The sequence below is a fragment of the Lissotriton vulgaris genome, chromosome 7, assembly GCF_964263255.1.
Source record: "Lissotriton vulgaris chromosome 7, aLisVul1.2, whole genome shotgun sequence".
Classification (NCBI taxonomy): Eukaryota; Metazoa; Chordata; class Amphibia; order Caudata; family Salamandridae; genus Lissotriton; species Lissotriton vulgaris.
In genome coordinates this window covers 488,269,222-488,290,375 of record NC_141695.1, presented here as the reverse complement: position 1 = coordinate 488,290,375, position 21,154 = coordinate 488,269,222, and positions in this window count along the sequence as shown.

Sequence of the window (21,154 nt, the reverse complement as noted above, 5' to 3'; positions counted from 1 at the left end):
TCGGGGCATCAACACATCCCCTAGAGGGGGGAACTACCAGAATAACCCGGATTCGCAAGTACATTAAATCTAGTACCATCAAAGGGGGCTCATTTCCTTCCAGTGGATTCCCCTTCCTCCATGATTTGCGCTATAGATGCATCTTGTTCCTGATTCTGATTCTGACCCTGTTAATGCCATAACAACTACTGCCAATTTGACACAAACAAAGGGCACACACAACGATTTTGCACCTCTGTCCTCTCCAATAAGTGTATCCCATAGACTGGCATCTCTGTTCTCTAATTCTCCTCACCCTAGCCAAAGCTCCAACTCAGCAGGGACAATCAGAATTCTCTTGTGGAACGTTGCTAGTATTAAGTCCAAAGAGCCGCACCAGACTGTAGAGAATATATAGACCAATTCAATGTATGTAAGCTCCAAGAGATGTGGGCAATTGAACCCCAGTTTAAATCTGGCTACACCACATATCATGTCAAAGCACTGACATCAGTTCGAGGCAGGGCATCAGGGGGCCATTGGACTTGGGTCAAATTGATTTAAACCGACGAATCAAAACATTGACTCGTCAGATATTTTGGGGCTAAAAATGTATTCCCCAGTGAAGACTTGTAGGTATTTGTTTATTGTCTACTGTAGACCCAGAAGCAGAAGTGTGGAATTGTCTACTGTAAACATCTTGCAACATTCTGTTAGACAGATCAACTCCAAGGATATGGTCATTATAGGTAGAGATTTTAATATAGACTTTGAAACCATATATGGCTGTGATTTAGTGGTGGGGTATCCCTTCCCTTCCCTCAGCTCAAGATCCTATATCTTAAGCTCAGTGGTTGCCATGCAGGTTGTCCACTTCATTACACTAAATGGGCTGAGGGCATGTAATGGAGATCTGTATCTGACAAGCTGGGGCATGTGCATTTAAGAAAGGTTCTATAAGATCAAAAATTGATTGCATCATGACCAGGGTTGTCATGTGGGAAAGATTGGCGGACTCTGAAGTGGATAAGAGAGGAGAGTAGCCACTACCCCTTACACCTAAACATCCTGGATTGTAGCTCCAACTACCCACCCCTACAGCACCACAAATAATGCCAATAATGGGAAACAACCATAGGTCCACCAGGTTGCTCTCAATTGTGGGGAATGCAGAGACCATGACAGAGATATGACATATTTGTGAGTGTTCTGTCTCACCTAAATAGCCTGGAAAATCCAAGGATTTTTATCACTTATATACACACAAAGCTGGTAGCATCTTTAATACTGATCTTGACCCAACCACCAAAAAAAGAAGCCCCCTACCAGGGCGCGTAATGTAGATAGTAATCTATGGTACTCAAAGGATTGTAGATTGGCAAAACAAATACTGGGGAATGCTCTTAAAAATCTACCTGAGGTCCGCATAGCCAGGGACTTATACAAGAAGACAGTAAGAAGTGCAAGGGCCAAGTGGAGTGGATGCCAGCTGAAGCGATCTGGTAATGGCTGCAAGGTCTAGCGTTAATTGTCATTTTGGAAAAAAGTTGCCCATGGGAGCAGGAGTTCCAAATTACAAGTAGACTGTCATCTGAATCCTGAGGCTTAGGTAGATCACTTCACTAAGTTATACAATCATGCCGCAATCGACCTTTTCGCATCAACTTGCCTCCTTTAGACCTTCACTTCACACTAGAAGAAACCATGATAGCTATCAGTGCAATTAAATTGGGCAAGGCCCCAGGAGCAGACAAAATCCCATGTTAGTCTGCGCCTCTTATGTTAACTGCCTGAGCAATGCAATAGCTGCAGGGGCTCCAATCCAAGATACATGGAAGGGGCGAAGATTAGTCTCATTTACAAAAAGGGGGATCGGTGTAGTCCTGCTAATTATAGGCCAATAAGCCTTTTTGACATTCTACAAAAGGTTTAAGCGAGACAGTTGCTAAACAAATTAAATGAGTGGATTGAGGGTGCAGATATCCTAACCCCCTAACAAGCTGGATTCAGACCTAAAGTCAGCACGACAGACCAAGTACTAATTCTGCTCCTTATAATTTAGAAGTATGAAAGGCTCAAAGAAGGCCATTTGTACATAGCCTTTGTTGACCTCAAAGCAGCCTTTGACTAAGTCCCCCAGGAGCTCCTATGGGTGTCACTAAAAACCCTCGAGGTATCTGGATGCCCTGCTTGGTCAACTAGTAAAACTTCATCAAGATAATTATGACCAAGTGCGATGGGGTCCTCTGGGATACCTAACAGACCAGATCCCAATACGCAGATGGGTTAGACAATGGTGTGTGCTGTCCTCCACCCTCTTTTCCTTATTCGTCAATGATGATATTGAGGCCCTCCAAAAAGGAAATATAGACACCCCCAAGTTTGAAGAGGATAGCATGCCTGCTTTACTTTTCACCGACGACACTCTCCTAATCTTACACACACCTATGGGATAACAGCAATTTTCAGACAATTTTAATTATTCCTGTGTGGCTATGGCTCTTGAGATTAACATTTAAAAAAAACAATTTATGGTAGTCAGACCGAACAGATCATTTAAAAACACCATAGTCTTAGGTAAGGCAGGTTTTTAGATTCAAATATTTGAGCATTATGCTAGATAGTAGGGTTTCATGGTCTTCTCACATCCAGAAGAGAAGGGCGGTGCTCCAACATCAGGCATCAATTATCTTTAAAAAAAACATATCATGGGACAAAGTCAAGGGCCCTACTCCGGCAATGGAGTTATACAGACTAAAAGTCTATTCAGCTGCCTTATATGGCACCAAACATTGAGGCCACATGAATACAGACTCTCTTACTCTTATGAAAATAAATTCCTGTGAATGCTCCTTCATCTCCCCAAGAATAATCTCTTAATACCTATGTTTCTTGACGTGGCTCCCAAACAGGTGGGAGATATTGCCAACCCAGGCTCCTTATGTACTGGGTAAGGATCTGGACTGCAGAGGGGCTTAAGCTATACCATAACACATTAAAGGAACAGCTGTCAATCCAATACATGTCTAACTTTGCCATGGTTTAGGCATGTTCAATCCTGGTATGAAAAACTGAGCCTTGGATCTTTTTGGTCGGATCCTACATCGATGACTCATGCCTCAAAGAAACAGCAAAAAGTCTGCTATTGGCCAATATCCATGCTAATCTCTTCATTCCTTCCAGCCAAGGGAAAAAAGGTACAGTGTAGGGACCAGCAAGGTCCAAGTGACTTGCCACAAGATGAAAAGTCAGAGTAGGCCCAGGCAAACAGGGGAGCCCACTGGAATCAAAGAAGACCCTCAAGAGGACCCGCAGGTTGGGAGGCACTGGAGTCGTAAGAGGACCTCAAGCAGCTCACCAAAGATGCAGGCCCACGGTGCAAGAGATGTGGTGAGGAAAAAGATCTTAGTCACAGCCGATGCTTGTGGTTGATGACTACTTGGAGCCTGAAGATCTCTGAGGAAGAGAGCTAACAAGCCTTTGCAACGACAAGTCAACCCGGTGCACAGGGGTTTGGTTCCTGCAGTTCCGACGTGGGATACTGGCCTCAAACTCGTGGAGAAGACAGGGCAGGCCTCAAGGGAGTTGTAGAACCACCACCTGTGTTGCTGAGCCTTCTGGAGTCCATGGGAGCCCAGGAGCAGCAGACCGGTTAGATTAGTTGTGGTGCTTGCAGATGCAGGGAAGTGACTCTTTCACTTCAATGGATAATCCTACAGGAGTCTTGGATGTCCACAGGCCTTGGAAGGTTCCTGTATGGAGCACAGGCACAGATGTTACAGTGGATGAGCAGAACAACAAGACCAGGAGCAGCAGAAGTCTTCCCAGCTGCAGTCTCGATGTCCAGAGCAAACGTCCATCAAAGTACAGAGTGCCCAGACGGTTAAAGATGAAGTGGTGTCTGATCTGAATCTTGTCCCACAATGAATCTAGGGACCCACCCATAGGTAAGCCCTTAAGTACCCTAAGGAAAGGGTTGGGACGATTCCGGGGTCCCTCCCAGAGGAGTGGCTGCACAATGGAGAGGATACTCCCATATCCTTTGTCCGGTTTCGCACCAGAGTGGCAACCAACGGCTCCTGAACTGGTTTGAAGTGGACTATGCAAAGAGGGCACCAAGTGTGCCCTTCACGTAGTCTTAGTGGTACTGGCAAGCACCCCTACCCTGCCCCAATATACTAAGCCCTGTCTGGGAGGAGGTCACACCTCCCTGTGACAAGATATCTATTGTTCTGCCTTCCCCTGCTTGAGCTTGGCTCAACAGCATGAGGGCAGAAACATGTCTCTGGTCGGCAGCAGCCCTAGCATGCTGTCCGGTTCTGAAAGACTGGTACAGGGAGCACTGAGGGCCACCCAGAGGAGATTCACAGTACATGGAGTCATATCTCTCACACAAACAGTGTGGGGGTATGATTCCAACATGTTTGATACCAAACACAGCATGGTTTGTTCTGGCTAATTTAGAGATGGTCATCGTGTAATGACGCATGGCCATTGTATATATCATAATGGCTGATGCACTTACAACCCGGGTGAATGGACTCAAAAGGTTGTAGGGGTGTCCTGCTCATGCAGGGGTACCCTCACACTTAGAACCAAGCACCCTGCCTTCGGGATTGAAAGGCCTGCCTAAGGGGGTGACTTATAGGTTTCACGTGCAGTGACCTCAGATATAGAGAAACACAGGCTGCAATGGCAGGTCTACAGTCACACTTTGAGTGTTCTCTCATGAGTGGCATAATATATGCTTCAGCCCATGGGAGGCCCCTAGTGTGCCTATTCCTTGGGTACCTCAGTGCCATATATTTGGGACTTACAAGTGTACACCAGTAGCCAATCTGGGATGCATCCAAGTCCTCACCATATCCAATTCAGGGGAAAAAGCACAGAGACTGGGGTCTTGATTAGCAGGTCCCAGTTAGACTTATCAGAAACAGCATAACACCAAGCGAAAAGTGGGGGTAAGCATAAACCCAGATCCTACTTTCCTACAAGTATGAGTGGGAATAGCTGTGAATGAGTAAGAAGTTAGCAAAAGAGGATATCTAATGGAAGAAATAAGTGAGACAGAGGTGTGTGCTGTATGTGTGAAGAGCAAATACATTATCTGTGACTTTTGAGTGACTAAGGACTGATTCATGAGGCTTTGAGTATTAAGTAAGGATAAGTATAGATTGTCACTGTGGAGTGAGCTAATGGATATGTGAAGGGCAGAATTACCAATAAGCGCAATGTTATCAGTTACCTAACGACACTTGAGTTGTTCTATACAATACCATTTTGATATATAGTTCTTGTCCTATATATATCATAATTTGGGAAAGCAACAGCAAAGGTAGTAGAATCCAAACTCCTGTTAGCTAAAAAGGAAGGACTTGCCAGAAAAGAATGGTGATGTGGAGCTAATTGACAACTCTGGTGCAATGTGTGCATGTTAAAGGAGTGAGTAAGGAGAAATGAGCGAGTGAGTATTTATTGAAGATTAGGAGATGGAGTTTATGTTAGTAAGCAGAGAAACTTGCGAGTATGTCAGTACATGAGTGGACGAGCAAGGAATAAGAAATGAGAGCAGACAAGTGAACAGTGAGCTTATAGTGAAAAGTAAATGAGTGGGTGAATGACGAGGGCATGGGTTAGTGTATTGAACAGGGGGTGAGCTTGTATATAGCGCTTATGAGGCACTACTCCCTTACTTCTGGGGAAGGGCAGAGCCAGCACAGAGCCACACGGTTCCACATAGCAGCCTGCAGGAGCACTGCTGAAAACATTTCTGGATGCAGTCTGGTGCTTTCAAAAGGGAGGAATCTACACTTAGAAGTATCCATCAGAAATATACATTTTTATTTTGTACTTCTTAACTCTCTCCTTGGTCATCATATCTGCCTCTTAGGACAGCCCCTCTCTCCATTAGGAGAAGGTTGATAAGGGTGCACATTATCCTCAGGGAAGGACCTCTAATTCTTAAAAAAGTGTCTTTCCCAAGCTTAGAACTCTCTGCACACTGTAAAGGATATATTCAAAGGTAAAATACTTCTGCCTCTTATATCAAGCACTATCTCTTTCTATGGTTTCCTGCCCCTTACATCAGAAACCAGCACCTACTTTCTCTACCCTACAAAAAGGTAAACTCTGTCTTTCATTTTAAGATCTGCCCGTATAGGTTCCCTGTTAAGAGATCTCTTCCCAGATTAAGCCCCTATTCATGTCACATCAGGATCTCACTGTGTTTTAGAGGTTTCTTTCCATTATTCTAGGTTCCGCCTTCAGGTTTGGTGGCCTATATATTAAGATCAGCTTCCAGGTTAGAGTTATCTGACTCACGTATCGTGATCTATTCTAATCTCCCTGTGGCACCTGCAGTCCTTGGTTCTGGTCCTCTCCCTATTATTTCAGGTTCTTTCTCAGGTTATAGCTCTCACTACCATTTATGTTATATACACTCTGCTCTAGGTGATGACTCTATGCATCTGGCATGAGTGTCTGACCTAAGGTTAGGTGTTTCCAGGAAACCCCAATATTCTCCACAGATTGGGGTTTTTTGTCCTTCATTTTAGGATCAGCTTGATGTTAGAGATCTCTGACTTTATATTAGAATCTGACTTTGTGCCCTTGGTCTTTACATCAGAATCTGCCTGCAGATTAGGGCTCTCTGGCCCTTATACAGGGTTATTTTACTACACTAGGGCAATCTGTTCTTAAACGAGATTTTGCCCTCAAGGTATGCCTTTCTATAAAGGTTTACATAAATAACCTTATGATTATTGTTATAGTGGTAACCTCATCCTCTATTGCTGCAGAATAAGATGTGAAATACTGAAGGATGTGGTAGGAATCGGATACTAATATCTGTAATCTAATGCATACACATGTAATCTCATTTGTGAGATGAAAAGTGTACAGCCCTATTCAAACCAAGGCCATTTGAATTATGTGAGTCAGAAGCTCCAGCATCTTCTGCATAGTTATGGATTCGTAGCATTTGTACATAATCCTTTATCTGCTGCATGTTTGCAGATTTTAACAAAAAATATTAGTGTGGAAACGCGTGCATCTGCGCATTGAAATGCAAGTTGCAAAGACTGGTCACCATTCAGTTGGTAACTGCTGATTCTCAGTATTAAATTGGTAGTTCTGAGATGAAAACTTCTGTAAGACACTGTTAAAATGTATTAAATATTACAAAAGTCAAAATAAAACTGCCTTACAATGTGCCATACTATGCCACATAATTTGTATCTTCTTGCCACACAATTTAGCCAACCATGCCAGATAATTTGGCCCCTCCCTGCCACAGAATTTCAGTGCCCTGATGAAACACATACCAGAGGTTGACAAATTACTCATTTTAAGCACTTTGTATTTTAATGGTCTTGATTATTCCTTTCATTATAGTTTTACCTCAAAGTTTAAATAATGACATCCAAATTATCTTTCTGTAAAGGGAGGTTTAGGTTCGATATATCATTTGACTGTGGGCTAAGGAATGGGTTATGTCTGTGACAGCTAAACAGTAGCATCAACACAGAATGTTCCATCTGCTGTGATTGGCTGAGGAACACTGCCAAGTCCTAGCGACAGAGCTCTGACAAACGCACAGAAGAGCACCATCCAAGCAACGGTGATCAATGCTGAGGTAAGAGTGCTCACAGATTTCTAGCATGAAAGAGGAGCAGGAAAGAAATACACAATTTAAATAAAACACACTTCAGACAAATGATGACAGATCTATTTTATGGTAGACATTTACTTATGCGCTTTGAGTTTTAGTTTACAAGTGTATTTTCACATGAATAAAAAGATAAGCCCACTAGCGGCAAAAATATGTTTTGTAAAAGCAGGTCAAGAACTTGGCAGCCCAGAGAATCTGGAATGATTCCTTAAATTATTTTATTATTATTAACTTATTTTAAAAAGGTTGAGGCTTGTCGGGTTTGCATGGCATAATATGGAGGTCTTTTGTAAAGTACCCTGCACAAAAGATGCAACCAGAGATTGCAATATAATTTACCTATCATATGTTTGAATCAAAATAGCACTGCTTTGTAGTCACTTTGAGAAGAAAAACTGCATGTCACTTTAGTTTGAGACATCTGCACCCATGGCTGAATTGTAACTTCCAAAATATTTGACTACTTTGAAAATGAATTACACTCGAGTACTGCAACATGGTCCCTGCAACCATAAACTGCAACCATCAACTTGCACCTTGAAATCATGCTATGAGTGTGCCTCAACAGCTGTGCTGCAGTCTCTAAATTGCAGCACTTGCAATACAAATCAACACAACTGCTTCCTCAAAACTTAAAGCACAGGCTAGAATCACTACTGAAACCTGCACTCAAATCTGAACCCAGGGCAAAATTCACAATCCTGCACTCTGTATCAAAAGCTAGGTATTCTTCAAATATATATAAAGATTTCTATCTGAGGACGATTAAATAAAAAATGAAACATGCACCCACTGTACAATGGAGCTTAAATCCAGGTTGTGCCTCAACAGCAGTGCTGCAGTCTTTACATTCCAGCACTTGCAATACAAATCAATACAACTGCTTCCTCAAAACTTAAAGCACATGCTAGATTCACTACTGAAACCTGCACTCAAATCTGAACCCACAGCAAAATTCACTATCCTGCACTCTGCATCAAAAGCTCAGCTAGGTGTTCTTCAAAATTAAGATTTCTATCTTTGAGGACAAATAAATAAAAATGAAACATGCACTCACTTTACAATGGAGATGTAACAACTGTCGAATCTCTCACAAGTCAGTACAACAACTGAATGTCTTCTGCTTCTGGAAAATTCTACAACATCAGTAAATAGAGAAAGGACTACCAAATGGCTCTCATTGCTGGACAAAAGGGGCGGCCATCTTGAAATCAACCACTAGATGTTTCCAAAAACCTAATGTGACAACAGAATATTATTTTGCTTTTGAATTTTCAGTCCCAATCCGTAAACTGTAAAGTGTTTTTTTAACATAACATACGTAAGGCTACACATTTATACCTTTTTTTTTTACAGCTAATGTTGTATTGCTTCTCTTAAAAAAGGGCAAAAGCATAATGAATCTTTGTTTTTTAGAGCACACCTACACAAAGATGGCTTAAAAGTGTGTATCTGCTTAGACTGGAAGTGTTTTATGTAGCCAAAAAGCAGTGAGGTACCGCCTGTGCAAGTGGCTAAGCTGAACTATTTTAAATGTGGCATTCATCTACACCTGCTTTGCATGTTTGCCCCATTTTTGATCAGTAATATAATAAGGTTGCAGAAGAAAAATATTGCTCTTTTATTTATGTTGCCGGATTCTAATAAGGCATGGAGCTGATAATTAAATATGATTTTCTGTTAATTTGTTAGCTTGGCAACACTGAGAGTGCGCTGGTAATAATTTAGGAATAGATAGCTCTAAAATTCTTTTGAAGTGTTTTCTTCATGTATTTGTTTTTGATATGTACAGTGAATTGGGAAAAATATCTGTTTTGTTGATTTTCTCATTATTCTCAACAACCTCAGCATAAATAAAAGGCAGCTACATCAGTAATATGCTCGGAAGATGGAAACTGCATTTGTGCTTCCTTACGTCTAGTATTTATTTTCCCAGTACTTGATAAGTAGGATGTCCTGGATTTGCCAGGACAGTCCCGGTTTCCGCCCCCTGTCACAGCAGATTTTAGTAAATTTAGCACACGCCCCAAATCGGGTCAACTGAAAAGAAGGGAGTGAAGTTTTCACGTCATGCTTATCAGAAAGCAATTCAATTAACGCACATGGTACTGGAAAGAAAGGAGTCACGTTAGCTAATAGCTATTGGCAACTTCCGAATCGCTATTAGCCAATGTTAAGGAATGACAAATTTGATTCCAATTCCTACATGCATAGGCATTTGCACAGGACCAGCATTAGGAGGACCAGGACAAAGGAGACCAGAAATATCACTATGAAGCCCAGGAGGAGCAGGCTCAGGAAGTCTCACACCAAGGCAAAAAGAACCAGATGACCAGGGGAACCAGAACAAAGAGGACATGAACATCCGAGATCGGAAAAGCACAAAAGGTGATGAAAATAATGTTCTGTCTAATCACTTTTGCCCACAATGCCATCCCAGTTTGGACCCAGCCATTTGCAACCCAAGACCGGTATCACCATGTTTGGGGCTCTTCAGTCAGGTTTAGCTTGACTCCAGTGCACCATGAGAGAGGACCCATGACTGAGCATACATATAGCCACTTGGACCATTACAACAAACTCACAAAAGGTGATGAGAGGATGCTTGCAATATATCTAACCACTGGCAAGTGTTCTGGATAGCTTTCCAACCCATTGTTCTTTTGCCCACCATGCCACCTGTTTGGACCAAGCCAAATGCAAATCAATCTTGACCCTGCTTCAATAGGAACAGCACAATAGGCACTTATTGCTTCCTTACCTTTTCTAGTTATACACCTCAGAGGAGGTGCACAACATTTTTCGGCAACTATCACTAGTGAAAGAGTAGGTGATCCTGCCTATAATGACTGAATCTGTAATGTTACCTTAAATGTGCAAGATTTTAAAACCCTAGTGCAAGTTTGCACTGGCATGATATGATGATGCTTTCCTGCCTGCAAGATTGCTTATGGTGTCTGGTTTGCCAAATGACCATGGCCTATATTCTGAGTTGCCTAATTTCTGCTGTGCCATGATAAAAATAAAGCTTACTGAGGATTGCAGTCAGCCTATTTTACTGATGTTGTCATTGCACCAGTGTGAGACTCATATTGTAGGTTTCCTGGAGTCTGCTGACCAGGACAAGGGATATAAAAACAGCATACCATTTTAGAGTTCAAAGTAATGTCCTTTAATCCTGACGCGTTTCAGAGCACTACGGCTCCTTCATCAGAGGAAAATGGTGTTCAACAGCTTAAACGGCTTGAAAGTATTTATGCGCATGCACTCATTTCATGGCACACAGGTGTGCCGTTCTCCCGGCATGCTGATACTTGTAGTCACTGATAGCAAGTCACGTATTTCCCAATGGGCACCGTTGACAAACGGAGGAAAAGACAAAAAGTGGAAAGGGTCTGAGGGGGGTACGAGATTAAAGACCTAACAACACCCTACCCCTAATGGACTAATGGAAAACACAAGGGGTGCTAAGGTCGGTACCGACCTTAGCGCACCGTTGACAAACACCATCTGTTCAAAACATAACATTCATACCCATGTGGCCCTCCGGGCCGGAATGCTGATTCTAATCAAGTCCTGTCCACTGTACCCTACTGCAAACACAAAACTTTTCATGTCAAAGGCCCCGCTCCTGCTATGTCATCTTCCCTGCGGAAGGGCATACGTGACATACATGTGCATTGCCCGCATGTGTGGGGGGTGCTGTGCGTGTAAGCATCCGTAGAATACTGCTATGATACGATTGAACTTTAAAATGTGGATGTCTAACGCGTTTCCATACGTACACGTTCGTGGTCTTTGGACCGTGATTTACAAGTTGTGTGGATATCTAGGTGTGTACATACATGTGCGTGTCTATGTACAAATACATGTCTCTATGTGTGCTAGTGCCCTGTGCAGTGTTCATGCATGCTGTCTGCATTTACATACGGATGATGCAGTTTGTACCAGTGTGCATACATTCGCACAGCTCTGTACAAAGCTCTTCTGCACCTAAACAGAAGTAGAGAGCGCTATCCAATGTGACAGCAGCGTACATGCGGGCTGGGCACACTGTGCATGGATAGGTTTGTGTCTGTCTGTCAGCGCGTCTACTTTGTGTGCCTGCACAGAGTGTGCTGCGCTGCTGCTGTGGGTCCCTGCGAAGGGCGCCTGCGGTTCATTTGTAGTTTTGTAACTGCAGCGACAATTTCAGAGCGAGGAAGGCTGAAAATCTGCTAAGTGTTGCTAACCCCGTGCACACAACTCCTCAAAGTGTCTGCCTTCTCTGATGCGCACTTTACCTCACCCGGGCACCCAGACATTAGAGGCCGAGTAGGCACAGAGATCTCAGAGGACTGGGCAGGCAGAGCGCAAGCGGATGAGCAAGGTGGCTGAAGCAGGTAGCAGAGAGGGTAGATGAAGGAGCAGGCAGAGTGCTGAGCAGGCAGGGAGCCCACGTGGAAGAGTAGGGTTGATGGATCAGGCAGCAGGGAGGACAGAAGCCTGAACAGGCAGAGTCCAATTTCATGGTTTTGTTTATTTTATATAAAAACACCCTGTATGAATGTTGTAACATCATACTTTGTCAATTAGCCAGGATATAGAGTCATGCAGGGATGTTTATAGTATGAGCTGGGGTTTCGTTTCCTGATGTATAGGAATTTCAGTGCAAATAGTTTTTGTCCTAAGAGGTAGGAGGTTCCTCAATTTATGTTTAAGCCAGTGGTGAGCACATTTCAAGGGAGAATTTTTAAGCAAGAAAAACTGGTTTATGATATCAATGAATCTTATATTGCCTAGTGGCCCCAAGAAGCATGGACTGCCATTACCAATGATGGATAGTGTGTCTGTCATTACCAATAATGGGTAGTCTGTTTACCATTACCAATGGTTGATAGCGTGTCTTCCATTGTCACTGTTTGATAGCGCGTCTGCCATTGCCAGCGGTGATTAGTGTGTCTGCCATTATCGTTGGTTGATAGTGTGTCTGCCATTACCACTGGTTGACAGCGTGTCTGCCATTACCTTTGGTTGATAGAGTGTTTGCCATTACCGTTGGTTGACAGCGTGTCTGCCATTACTGTTGGTTGACAGCGTGTCTACCATTACCTTTGGTTGATAACGTGTCTGCCATTACCGTTGGTTGACAGCATGTCTGCCATTACCGTTGGTTGACAGCGTGTCTGCCATTACCTTTGGTTGACAGCGTGTCTGCCATTACCTTTGGTTGACAGAATGTCTGCCATTACCGTTGGTTGACAGCGTGTCTGCCATTACCATTGGTTGACAGCGTGTCTGCCATTACCTTTGGCTAACAGCATGTCTGCCATTACCTTTGGTTGACAGCATGGCTGCCATTACCGTTGGTTGACAGCGTGTCTGCCATTACCGTTGGTTGACAGCGTGTCTGCCATTACCATTGGTTGACAGCGTGTCTGCCATTACCTTTGGTTGACAGCGTGTCTGCCATTACCTTTGGTTGACAGCGTGTCTGCCATTACCTTTGGTTGACAGCGTGTCTGCCATTACCGTTTGGTTGACAGCGTGTCTGCCTCTTACCGTTGGTTGACAGCGTGTCTGCCATTACCTTTGGTTGACAGCGTGTCTGCCATTACCTTTGGTTGACAGAGTGTCTGCCATTACTGTTGGTTGACAGCGTGTCTGCCATTACCGCTGGTTGACAGCGTGTCTGCCATTACCTTTGGTTGATAATGTGTCTGCCATTACCTTTCGTTGATAGCGTGTCGGCCATTACCGTTGGTTGAGAGCATGTCTGCATTACCGTTGGTTGACAGCGTATCTGCCATTACCATTGGTTGACAGCGTGCCTGCCATTACCGTTGGTTGACAGCGTGTCTGCCATTACCTTTGGTTAACAGCGTGTCTGCCATTACCTTTGGTTGACAGCGTGTCTGCCATTACCTTTGGTTGACAGCATGTCTGCCATTACCGTTGGTTGACAGCGTGTCTGCCATTACTGTTGGTTGACAGCGTGTCTGCCATTACCGTTGGTTGACAGCGTGTCTGCCACTACCTTTGGTTGACAGCGTGTCTGCCATTACCTTTGGTTGACAGCGTGTCTGCCAGTACCTTTGGTTGACAGAGTGTCTGCCATTACCGTTGGTTGACGGCGTGTCTGCCATTACCGTTGGATGACAGCGTGTCTGCCATTACCGTTGGATGACAGCGTGTCTGCCATTACCGTTGGTTGACAGCGTGTCTGCCATTACCTTTGGTTGATAGCATGTCTGCCATTACCGTTGGTTGATAGCGTGTCTGCCATTTCCAACAGTGGGCAGTGTGCATGCTATAAGCAATGATTTCCAGTGTGTCTGCTGACTGTGTGGTGGAAGTCTGTTTACCACAATAGCGTTGGTTAACAGCGTGTCTGCCATTACCTTTGGTTGACAGCATGTCTGCCATTACCGTTGGTTGACAGCGTGTCTGCCATTACCTTTGGTTGTCAGTGTGTCTGCCATTACCCTTGGATGACGGCGTGTCTGCCATTACCGTTGGATGACAGCGTGTCTGCCATTACCGTTGGTTGACAGCGTGTCTGCCATTACCGTTGGTTGACAGCGTGTTTGCCATTACCGTTGGTTGACAGCGTGTCTGCTATTACCGTTGGTTGACAGCGTGTCTGCCATTACCTTTGGTTGATAGCGTGTCTGCCATTACCGTTGGTTGATAGCGTGTCTGCCATTTCCAACAGTGGGCTGTGTTCCTGCTATAAGCAATGATATCTAGTGTGTCTGCTGACAGTGTGGTGGAAGTCTATTTACCACAGTAGCAGGGAGACCCCGATTCCTAGGGTTGGAGCTGGGCCTGAAGACGAAGTTGCTGTCTGGAAGATTTCCAGCGACTGTCATGTTTGAGATTTCCGCTGGAAGGGAAGGTGTTTGATGATGCTGTCATGGGATGCTCATTTGGGTAAAGTGTTTTTTTTGGTGAAAATCTTTTTATTGATTTTTAGAAAACAACCATAAACGTGGTACACATGTTGTCATACACATACAGCTATTTCAATGTGTCATAAACATACATTTAGTGTTCGTCTTGCAAATCAATTATTTCCCGTTACATTGTTCAACGTTATTATATCAGAGCAAACCAGTCAGATAAATTACACACCCATTACAAAAGAAATGAAACAATAGAAACCCAGGGACTAGAACAGGTCATATTGAGGAAAGGGTAGGCGGGCAAGGGGGCACCTCCACCACAACCCAACAGGTCAACCACTAGTGAGGCAGCTAGCACCCAAACCCTCCCTCAGGTCTAATCCAGCTGGTGTGATAGCATAGATCGCCTGCTGTTCCTGACAATATATTAGCTCATGAAGCCACTGCTTAAACTTGGGTGCTCTCCCTCTTCCCCAGCGGCATGCCACTCTCCTTTTAGCTAGAAGCAACGTCAAGGCCACACATTTACGATGTTCCGCCCTTAGCTGCTCCACATACCCCAATAAAGCCTTCAGTGGGGACATGTCAATCCGGGCATTAATCATAGTGGACAGAGCCTGAAAAATCTGCGCCCAATACTTATATATCTCGGGACAGCCTCATGCCAGGTGCAGGAAGTCAGCGCCTTCAGCATGACACCTATCACACGAGTCGGTATCCCTCAATTTGTATCTAAACATTCTGGCTGGGGTATAATACAGTCTATGTAGGAATTTATAGTGGACAATCCTAAGCCTACTGCTAGCTGAAATTCGCTCAGTCTGCAGCGAGCAGAATTCCCACTGTTTATCCGTCAGAGTTATACCCAGTTCGAGGTCCTACCTTTCCCTTGCCTTTGCAGGTTGCTCAATCTTCTGTGTGTGTACTGCTTTGTATAGTATTGACACCAGCCGTTTAGCCATCTCATTCTGAAGTGTCAGCTGTAGCGGTGTAAAGGTCGGTGGCTCCGAAGGGAAATCAGGAGTAATTGAGCGAATTCCCTGCCGCACGCGAATGTATAGGAAGGTTTCTAGGGGTGTCTGTGTTATATTCTGGAACACGTGCGCCACTGTGCGGAATGACCCTTCTTGATACATGTCCCCCCAGTTGTGTATCCTAGTGTGATCTTCAAACTTGTGGAAAAGTGTCTCCTGAAGAAGAGGCATGGCGGGATGATATACCAGTGGTAACAATGGCGAGTAAATCATAGGCGCATCCAACATCTTACTCACATGTGCCCAGGCCGCCACCGTGCAACTCACCGTGGTCGGCGTCTTATCCCGCATGAGGGTCGGAATGTACACCGCCGCCTCAATGGGGACGGGAAGAGTGAGCCAATACTCCGCCGCCACCAGGGGCATATAACGTGGTTGATGCACCCAAAAATGGGCATAATGCGCCTGTGGGCTGTAATAGTTTAATTCAAAATTAGGTACACCAAATTAACCTTGAGAATAAGGCCTCGTCAATGCATCCCACCGTAATCTCGCGGTTTTACCCCCCCACACTAATCGCGTTAGTTCTGACCGCAACTGTTTAAAAAAAAAATGACCCCGGGTGAAAGGGTATATTAAGAAACATATACAATAGTTGAAATAATATAACCATCTTTATCAAAGAGACACGCCCGCCATGGAGAGATGGAGGGTAATCCATTTTGATATATTATCCACAATTCGAACCATAGCGGTCCCGTAATTAAGACACATCAATTCATCTCTATCCCTCGTCACACGGATGCCTAAATATTTCAGTTCATCCTCGCACCATGCCATCGGATAGTCCAAGGGAAAGCGACTCATTGTATCAGTAAGGGGAAAGATGCTCTACTTACCCCAGTTTATCTGGACCCCTCAAAGCAATCCAAACACTATAAATTCTCGAAGGATAATATTTAAGTTCTGTTGGGGGTTTCGTATGCAGAGTGTAATGTCGTCCGCATACAGGGAAACCAATATCTGCCTCATGTTGCATTGCAATGCTCTGTCACGGTGGTGCTGACGCAATTTAGCCGCCAGTGGTTCCACCGCGATCGCGAACAACAGGGGGGACAGGGGGCAACCCTGCCTCGAACCTCTCGTTATTGAAAAACCCTCAGAAGTTTTGCCATTAATCACTATTCTAGCTGTAGGTGAGCAATACAACAAACATATCCAGGAAAGGAAAAGGGGAGGAACCCCATTCGGGACATCAAACTAAACAAATAGTTCCACTCAATGGAGTCAAAAGCCTTTGTGGCATCCAGGAAAACTGCTGCCAAAGGTAACTCCGAAGAAACGTTATTCAATATTGTGAATATGGTCCGCAAGTTATGGGATGTTGCACGTCCGGGCACAAATCCCGACTGGTCAGGCAGTATTAAATGTTCCATGAGTAGACTGAGACGATTAGCTATGAGCTTAGCTAATATTTTAACATCACAATTGAGCAGTGACAGGGGCCTATACGAATCACAGTGGCGCGGTGTTTTCCCTGGTTTTAATAGGGAGACGATGATCGCCTCTCTCATGGAAGGGGGGAGACGCCCTACCTCCAGTGCATCCTCATAGACCTCACGCAGTATGGGAGCCTGTGAGAAGTTGGCCTGATATTCAGTGTTCACTATTCTAGTGATCACTATGTATCAGTCCAAACAATCCTTATGGTGATTGGTTGTAAGTCAACCGATAGACCAGCTATCCTAGTAGCATGGACAAGAGCAGTCTTCGGGCTAAACTCTAGAGGGCGTGTTAAGCCAGCTGTTATACCATCACATATACCCCTTGAACACCAAGTGAAAGGACACCACACAAGTGTTATGAAAATAAACAGTGTATTTATTTAGATCACAACAGCCCTGTACTCTTTATGAGGACAGGGTACTAAGCACACAACAAAACTCTTACGAAAATACTTTAAGTTGCACAATTTACACAAATGCCCGAGGGGCACGAAAAACCATATACTATGAAAGTGCAATGCAAAATTACTAGCAGGTAAGTACTGGACTAATAGGCTTTGGAATTGCTAGGACAACATTACTGAACCTTCAGATTACTAGTAGGAGGCCTAGGGGACTCGGGTGCAGAGTGTGCACTCTCACGCGGGATGCGGGACAAAGTCTATGGGAGTTAGTACAAGCAAAGTTAGTGTTCTCGGGCGAACCCGATAAGGTAGGTCGAAAACAACAGTGACTCTGGACCCTTGGATAGTGAGGCTATGCTGGGGCACCAAAATGCCGAAGTTACCTAGCCCAGGGGCTGCGGCTGCATAGGTCTGTACAGACGTCGGGAATCCTCGTTGACGAACCAGGAGCCTGAAGAAAGAGTTGCTGGCAGGCGACCAGTGAAGATTGTTCGAAGTGATCCAAGCCTGGATCGAAGATGGATGACACCTGAAAGCAGAGGGGACCAAGTTCTTAACCACTAGCCAGTGATCAGATGGCACCAGGAGGGCACCGGATGGTAGTCACCTCGACCAGGTGAGTGGGCGACGCTGGGCTCTGCAGTCTCACGGACCAGGAGGTGTTGTCGGCGACCAGGATGGAGGTGCGAGCTGTCCCACGATGGTTGATGCTGTCGACGTCGCTGGACCCAAGATTGGGGCAACAAGTCTTGGGAAATTCAAGCCCACGCGGTGGACCTAAAATGGCGTCTTGAGTGGACCAGGAGGGTCCGGGGTGCTCCTCTTTTGGAAGGGAGCAAGGGCCAGTCTGGAGCAACCAGACCAGCAGTGTTGTTGTCGTCGGGCGTTGTCGGGAAGGCCACAAGCCAGCGGGCTAGTAGCCAGACAATGCGGTGAGCAGCCAAAAAGCAGAAGGGCCCCACGCAGATCTCGTGGATGCTGGGGGGCTGGACTTCGGGGCTGGAGGTGCTCAGGGTCGGGGCTTCTCGGACCCCAAAGCACTCACCAGAGGATCCCTCGGCGGTCGTGCTGGATAGAAGTCGTGCAGTTCTGATGATGGCCGGGTTCTCGAGGTCTTGTCGCACCTACGGTTCTCAGCTTAGCTGTAGAGGTAGCTAGAGGTCAGAGGTGCCAGGGAAGCCGGGTCTCGTCGAGCTGGTCAGTCGGATTCCGGAGGAAGGACGTGCAGCAAACTGCAGAGTTCTTAGATGGTGCCTGCGGATGCAGGGTGACTACTCCTTAGTCACAAGGGAGAAATCTTGAGAAGAGTCGAGAGTTCCTTTCGTGGAAAGTAGTTTCTTGATTCAAAGATGATCTAATTTGGAAGGGTCCCCGCTCCTGCCTTTATCCTAAAGAAAGGGGTGGGTACGCGACTAGGTCCTGCCCTAGGGGTGGGACCAGGAAGGGGGGTGGTTACACCCCTCTCCCATGCCGGACTTTCCACAGGCCAGGAGCTGGTGTGCCCCTGGAACTGGTTCTAGCCGGCAGATGCGTAGTGAGCACCGGGGTGCCACTTGCAGTCACCTTCCTGAAAAGCCCTGCCTACCCAGGATACACAAAACCCTGTCTGGGATGGTGCGAGCACCACCCCTGACAGGAAACCCTTTGTCCAAGCTCCCCTCGCTGGAAGGACTCCCAGCTGTAGGGGGTCAGACTCGTGTCTGTGGTGGCAGCATCCATTTTGTGATGCTGAGGCTCGAGTTAACTTTAACCGGGGTTCACAGTTACATACATGCCGTGTCCCTCTAGAAGGGTGGAATGCTAACCCCGTCGCCAGAATTGGCGAGGGGTTAGTATTTCAATTCGTATGACACCTTACTCGACATGTTTTCATAAAGCGATACCAAAGATAGCATTTAACCGCGAGGATTATAATGCACTTAAGATTATATGGTACGCGTTATCATGGAACAGCTATTAGGACTTGGTTCCGCAAGCTGCAAACGGGCTAAGCTCATTCCAGAGCACCATCTCACACGAATCCAAGCACTATGCTTTCAGGATTGTCAAGGCCTGCCATTGGAGTGACTGATAGGAATCTGTGTGTCCATTTTTAGGGTTAGATATAGGTATACTATATCTAAAGCAAAGGGTGAGTACACCACCTTGCCCCAGCTGTCGTGCAGCCAGTTGTGTCAGATTTAGATGGCCAGCCAGGGGTGGCATAATACATGCTTCAGCCCCTGGTAGGCCCTGGGTACACCTATGCCCTGAGTTACAGGGTCTGATAAGGTGGCCCAGTACCAATTGGTAAATGCACCTAAGGTACACGTTGTAATTTAGTGAGAGAACAGCTAGGCTGTGGGTCTGATTAGCAGGCCCACAGCCAGAGAAAGTCGTAAACCAGTGAAACAAAAGCAAAAAATCTGGGTGATCATAGGATTGGAGACCCTACTCTCCTACATGACCCCCCCCCCCCAAACTTTGGGACAATAAACTAACCTTGACCAGGTGAGTCTTCTTGCTCTAAGTGGAAATACCTGGAGAGCCCATCTGCATTGCCATGATCAGTGCAAGGTCTATGCTTCACTGTAAAATCCATCCCCTGTAGGGAAATGGACCACCTAAGCAGTTTGGGGTTTTCACCCTTCATCTGATTTAGCCATAAGAGGGGCTTATGGTCGGTCTGAATCTTGAAATGAGTGCCAAACAAGTATGGCCTCAGTTTCTTCAGGGCCCAAACCACAGCAAAGGCCTCCCTCTCAATAGCTGACCAATTTTTCTCTCTGGGGGTCAGCCTTCTGCTTATAAAAGCAATGGGCTGGTCATTACCATCAAAATTCAGTTGAGATAGAACAGCTCCCACACCCAACTCAGAAGCATCTGTTTGGACAATGAATGGTTTGGAGTAGTCTGGACTCTTGAGGATAGGTGCTGTGCACATGGCCTGCTTTAGGTCATCGAATGCTTTTTGACAGCTCGCTGTCCACTGAACTTTCTTTGGCATTTTCTTACTTGTCAGTTCATTAAGTGGAGTCACAATTGATCCATAATTCCTGACAAACTTTCTGTAGTAACCAGTCAGGCCCAAGAAAGCTCGAACCTGAGTCTGGGTGGTTGGAGGAGCCCAGTCCCTGATTGACTGTATCTTGCTCTCCAGTGGCTGAACTTGGCCTCCACCTACAAGGTGGCCCAGGTATACAACCTGTGTCTGCCCTATCTGGCACTTTGTGGCCTTGATAGTGAGACCTGCTGCTTGCAGTGCCTCTAACACTTTCCTCAGGTGGACCAGGTGATCCTCCCAGGTGGAGCTAAAGACAGCTATATCATCAAGATACGCTGCACAGAAGTCATCCAGCCCAGTGAGAACATGATTCACCAGCCTTTGGAAGGTGGCAGGTGCAGTTTTTCAGACCACAAATTGATAATGTCCACCAGGGGTTGAAAATGCTGTCTTGGGCTTGGCATCCTCAGCTAACCTGATTTGCCAATACCCAGCTGTCAGGTCAAATGTACTTAAGTAGTTGGCAGAAGCCAATCTATCTATAAGTTCATCTGCCCTTGGTATTGGGTGGGCATCAGTCTTAGTGACTGCATTGAGACCTCTGTAGTCTATGCAAAACCTCATCTCTTTCTTACCACCCTGGGTGTGAGGCTTTGGCACTAGAACTACGGGACTAGCCCAAGGGCTATCTGAGGGTTCAATGACTCCCAACTCCAACATTTTCTGCACTTCTGTTTTGATGCAGTCTCTAACATG